Source organism: Pholcus phalangioides, unplaced genomic scaffold (assembly GCF_987345545.1).
Source record: "Pholcus phalangioides strain wild (caught in Gottingen) unplaced genomic scaffold, Ppha-v1.0 ptg000021l_1, whole genome shotgun sequence".
Taxonomy (NCBI): Eukaryota; Metazoa; Arthropoda; class Arachnida; order Araneae; family Pholcidae; genus Pholcus; species Pholcus phalangioides.
Genome location: NW_028301614.1, coordinates 1,805,291 through 1,811,290, shown reverse-complemented (window position 1 = coordinate 1,811,290; position 6,000 = coordinate 1,805,291).

Sequence of the window (6,000 nt, the reverse complement as noted above, 5' to 3'; positions counted from 1 at the left end):
TAATTTTAAATATGTTTTATCAATAGTTTACAGCCGAATAAAAATTTCCCACAGCTTCCTTTCTTTTTAGCGACATCTGGAATACATTGGTTCAAATCCTAAAACACCAGTTGCCACCTATCAAATTTTGCGTTGAAAAGGTTAAGGAAAAAAAGTAGCAAACACTTGGACTTCCTTTTATATCAATTAGAATTTTAAATTAATTCACAAATTATATTATTCAGGAAAAAAGAGGCGAGTGTTTTCATTAAATGTTCTTCTCTTCGCTACTTTTTTTTAAGAAATATAGGGTTGAAAATTATTTAAAATTTACCTAATGTTTCAGTTTAGAGACTCCTACTGTTGCTGAAAAGCACATGTTTTCAACATTCATATTTTTTCATCAGTGTTGCAAAACATTTAAAAAATGTCTTTCTCCTAGCATTGGGTAACCTGAAGAAAAATTTGATTCATAAGTTAAGGGTGATAAAAAATTAAACAAAAATCTAGATTTCTTGACCACAACATCATGCTGCAGTAATGTTTCATGTGAAGACTTTGCTTTGAGAGTGCCTGTCGTGCTCTAGCAAGACAAAGACCAATTACAAACCTGTTGTCAAAAATTTGACAAAAAAAAGGAGAGCTAAACACAAATAAAAAAAAGAAATATAAAAATGCAATTGACAAAAAAAGTGTCCAGAGTATAAGTGTTTGCCCAAAATGAAGATGAGCAACCAAAATGGATGCAACATGTTGCGAATGTCAAGCTTAAGTATCAAATTAGTGCTAAAATAGGCAAAATGCCACATCAGGATTGCCTGTCTCTTAACATTTTTAGTCAAAATTCGCTGCTAATTATTTCATTTATCAGCAGGTAAAAAAGTGTTTCTAAGAAATTTTTTTGGATTTTTTGATTGACATTTTTGTTCTTTTTTTTTTTTTTTTGTCTAATTTCATGAAAATGGCCCGCCAGTGTAAAAGGTTGTGCAAACGTATGCAGCGTAAAATTTGCATACGTCTTTGTGAGATTCGTGCGATCTTTGAAGGGAAATATAATTGAAAGATTCACGTGTTTGAATTCTCTTGTGTAAATTGAGTTCAGTCTCTCATGCCCCGATAATTGAACTCAAGAAGGATCTTCGGGTTCAAGGTCTCAAAATAACCAACGACGATCCCTTTGAAGAAAAATGCTGCGTAACACGTCTTTTATCGGACACTCCGTTCATACATATTCAAGAAAAGCAAAAAAAAAGAACTGAAACCTAAATTTTGACTTGACATCTTATCGCATGAACCTGTAGGAGAATAACCTTTTGTTGATTAGAAAAAAAAATTCTAACAGCTACATCGTGTTAAGCAGCCATTTTAACTATATATTTTTTTCCTATCAGAGTTCTTTTAGGACTTTCTCTTGATTAGCGTATAACGAAGTGCTTTTCCTTTCTCTATTTTCTTGAGAAAAAGGATCTAAATTATGTGGGCCATCCACTCACTGGCCGGTCACGCAGACTTTATACCGTTGGCCATCGTGAGTGGAATACTGTTTAGTCTATGAATTCCTTCTTAAGTTATCTTTTAACTGACTTATATCTGATCATAGTTGGAGATGGAAGAAGGCTCATAGAGAAAGCAATGTCTAATTGTTTCATATTTTTGTATTCCCACGTATGAAATAGTTTACTGACACTATAAGGGGTTTTCCCATTTCGTTGAAATTATATATTTTTTATTATTAAATCTGAAGGAATTAAATTATGGGTGATGTTCCGTAATATACTGCTCGAATTTAGTTTTTGGTAATGAGATTTTTAATGATGGTGACCTCTCTGATATTCTCCATGTAATCCATCAAAAGAGCCACCTGGGTAATCGTATCATAGGTAAAAAAAAACAGAGGCAGTGTTACGACACGAACACGACTGTTAGGTTAAAGACGTAATAGAATACGTCAATGGGGGAAAATCGCGAAGGAGAATGAATCAACTACAGCACGGTTTGAAGAACATAATCTCAAAAATACATATGCATATAAATGCACTATTTAATGAGTACAATCATATCTTGAATTACCATTCAAGTATTGGAATGAATGGTGAGACGGCTAAGTGCAAATCTCACTACGCCATTTATAGAAATGACACTGAGACAAAAGGTTCAATCAATTCTTCATAGTGTCGCCAATTTATCACCACAGGCTCACATTCTAAGAGACTTTTATCATAGTTGACCACTGCTGAGGACTAGCAAGTACAGTCGTTGGGCTTTTACGCCACTGCTGAGGACAAGGCAAGCACAGCCGTTGGGCTTTTACGCCACTGCTGAGACAAAACTACCGAGGACGGCCACCCACAGTCTGTAAGTTCTAAGAACGGGAATCTACTGATCCCGTGCTCATACAAAACATCTGAGGACGAGCACCAAGAGTCTCCGACTGTGACACCCCTGGTTTGGGCGAATATCACTGCTGAGAACGAACACCCAAATGGATACGCGTGATCAGGTCGAGCTACTTACTACGACCCTCCTTGCTTCTAAGCCACTGCTAATGCCGAGCACCCCCAGCTTCCTTGGCTCCAATGTCAATACCGAGAGCGGACACTCACAGACACGGGCAAAAAAAATTCTAAAAATCCGGTATCGAGTTTTGTGGCATAAGATGAGCTATTGATGATAATATTCTTTAACTATGATGAAAAAAAATTTTATCGATTAATAAATTAATAAAAATTAACAATGCCGTGAATGAGATTTTTTTTTTAAATTCAAGTAATTATAACGGTATACCATACACGTGTGATTAATTATAACGCATATACCAAGTCACAAAACAAAACATTTTTTCCCACGTGACCTCGTTATCAGGCCGTGATTTGTTGCGTGTCAGCGAAATATAAATGATGAAAAAAAGCCATTCAAAGCCCATCACTCTCGTGAAGTCTCAAGAAGATAGGGATCGGATGGAAAAACGTAGAAAAAATTTCAAAACAAATTTAACACGTGTCAAAACAGTACCGATATGATTTATCTCATCTCCAACGTTTCAATAAATTACGAAAAGAAATAACTATTCATTTAAAAATGAATATTGAGTCACGTTCCCAAAAAGTGAAGTGATGGTTATTGACAGCTCTGAGCCGTAGTCCAAGCATTTCGCTTTGATTTCGAAACATTCAAAATCCATTTTATGTCAATGAATTGAATAGTCGTAACTGGTAATATTCGATGTGGGCGATTGGGAGGTAAGAAAAAATAAATAAAATTAATTTATTTTACTCTTCCATAAGAGGAACAAAAACAAATTTTTCAGGTATTTTTCCATTCACCTGTGCGAAATGCGGTCTCTCCGGAGGGTTGGTATTCAAAGGAACGAAGGTGGTTTAAATGTACAGTCGAATCTCGTTATGACGAACTCCAAGAGACCGGAGAAATCACTTCGATATAACGAAATTTCGTTACAAAGGAATTCCAGGTTTTTTGCATTGTTCCTATGCAAATTTATCTGAGGATTAGAAAAGTGTTCGTTAAAGCGAGATTTCCGCTATAACTGTATTCGTTAAAACAGAATTCGACTGTGTTTTGTTGAACTCGTTCATTACCAAAAAATGTTGAAAATTATAATGATCAAAAATTTAATTATTTGATTAGTGATAGATGTGTTAATTTTATTGAACTATCAATTGAACTATTTTTTCTACTTATAATAAGTGAATAAAAATTTACATTGCTATGAATAGTTTTCCATCTATACAAATATAACGGTATCATTTGTGTGATTAATTATAACGCATATCTCAAAAAGTCGAAAAACAAAATATTTTTCTCATTTGCCCCTTTTATCAGACCGTGATTTTTTGGGTGTCACTCTACATAATAAGACTGATGCCATCATTCATTTCTTGTGGCAAGCAATATCGAGAAATAATTGATCAAAAAATAATTTCAAATTCATGGTAACGTGTCAAGAAAATAGCAATCGATTGAAAAAATATGGAAGGAATTTCAAAACAAATTTAGCACGTGTCAAAATTGTATTGATATGATTTATCTTCAACGTTTCAATAAATTGCGAAAATAAATAAGTATTCATTTAAAAATAATCGTATAAACCACATGGTTATTGACAGCTGTGAGCCGCAGTCCAAACATTTCACTTTTATTTCGAAGCTCTCAAAATGGATTTTATGTTTATTAATTAAATGGTCTTAACGGGGAATAGATGGTAATATTCAATGTGAGTGATTGGGAGGTAAGAAAAATAAATAAAATGAACTTTTACTCTTTTTTCCATGGGAGAGAAACAAAAACAAATTATTCTAATGTTTTTTACATTCGCCTGTGTGAAGTCCCTGCCCCTCTCTGGAGAGCCGGTATTCAGAGAAACCACAGGCTAGTCCTCTCGCAGAGGTTTAAATTTATTTTACTGAACTCGTTAATTGTCAAAATTGTATAGAAAATTTAAACATTTGATTAACTCTACACATATGTTAATTTTACTGTATATCAATTGATATTTTTTTCACGATTTATAATAAGTCAATTAAAACTTATACATTGCTATGAACAGTTTTCCATTCATACAATTATACCAGTTTATTTCGTGCGTGTGATTAATTATAACGCATATCAAGTCACAAAACAAAACATTTTTTTCTCACGTGTCCTCAATATTAGACCGTGATTTGTTTGGTGTCACTCCGTATAAATAAGAATGATGACATCATTCATTTCTGCTGGCAAGCAATGAATCCATTGCGAAATAAATGATGAAGAAAACCATTTCGAATTCATCACTCTCGTGACGTGTCAAGAAGATAGGGGGGGATCGGATGAAAAAATATGGAAGGAATTTCAAAACAAATTTAGCACGTGTCAAAACTGTATTGATATGATTTATCTTCAACGTTTCAATAACTTACGAAAATAAATAAATATTCATTAAAAAAAAAATTGAGTCACGTTCCCAAAAAGCGGAATGATGGTTATTGACAGCTCTGAGCCGTAGTCCAAACATTTCACTTTTGTTTCGAAACTTTCAAAATCCATTTTATGTTAATGAATTAAATGGTCTTAACGAGACTAGCTGGTAATATTCGATGTGGGCGATTGGGAGGTAAGAAAAAATAAAATAAAAAGGACTTTTTGCCCTTCCATAACAGAAACAAAAACAAATTGTTCGGATGTTTTACCCACTGCAGGGTAAAGATCACTTTAGGTAAGAAGGGACCGCCCGTAGTGTCGACCCGTTTCCCGACGGACTGCTTTCCCTTGCGAAAAAAGGATTGCCTTCGATTTCAAACTGTTTTTCTACTGGGTTTAGGCTACTCATCTCCTCGTCTTTTCTTGATGAAGCTACTACGTAACTTGTTATATATGAGAAATTCGTGTCGTGGTACGAAACGAATGTTGTTTCTTTTTCTTCTCTTTTTTTTTCTTTTCTTTTATTATAATATTACAGGCAAGAGAGAAGAGGAATGGGTTGAGACCGTCCTTGTGGCTGTAAATGCAAAACGACGGGGCAATTCCGACATGAATTGTAGGCTCTTGACATCAGCTTAATTTGTTTCGTGATAAATGGACACTTAACCCATTCAAACATGACTCTTTCGAGTTCTTCCAGTATTTCATTTGTAGCAGCTCGTTTATTTTTAACCGAGTAACTAGATTCGCTGAGTTCTGCTATTCTCTTCCTTTAATTCGTTCCAATGTTTTGGTTTTTATTTTTCGTTTAAACTGATATGTTCTCATATCTATTGATAGTTATGAAATCATATATTCAGAACGTTGAATATATACAGGAAAAACTGTTGATTTATTTCGAAGGAAGATGGATAATTTTGAAATGTTTTTTTTTTAAACATTCCATTGCTGGCAAACGCAGCATCAATTTCTATTGCACGTAGTGTACAAATAACACAGTCGAGCCCGCTTATAATAAAATCGAATACTACGAATGGTTGGTTATAACGAATTTTTTTCCGTTTCAGTGAACTTACAATACCAAATTAGTGTTAAAAATATCGC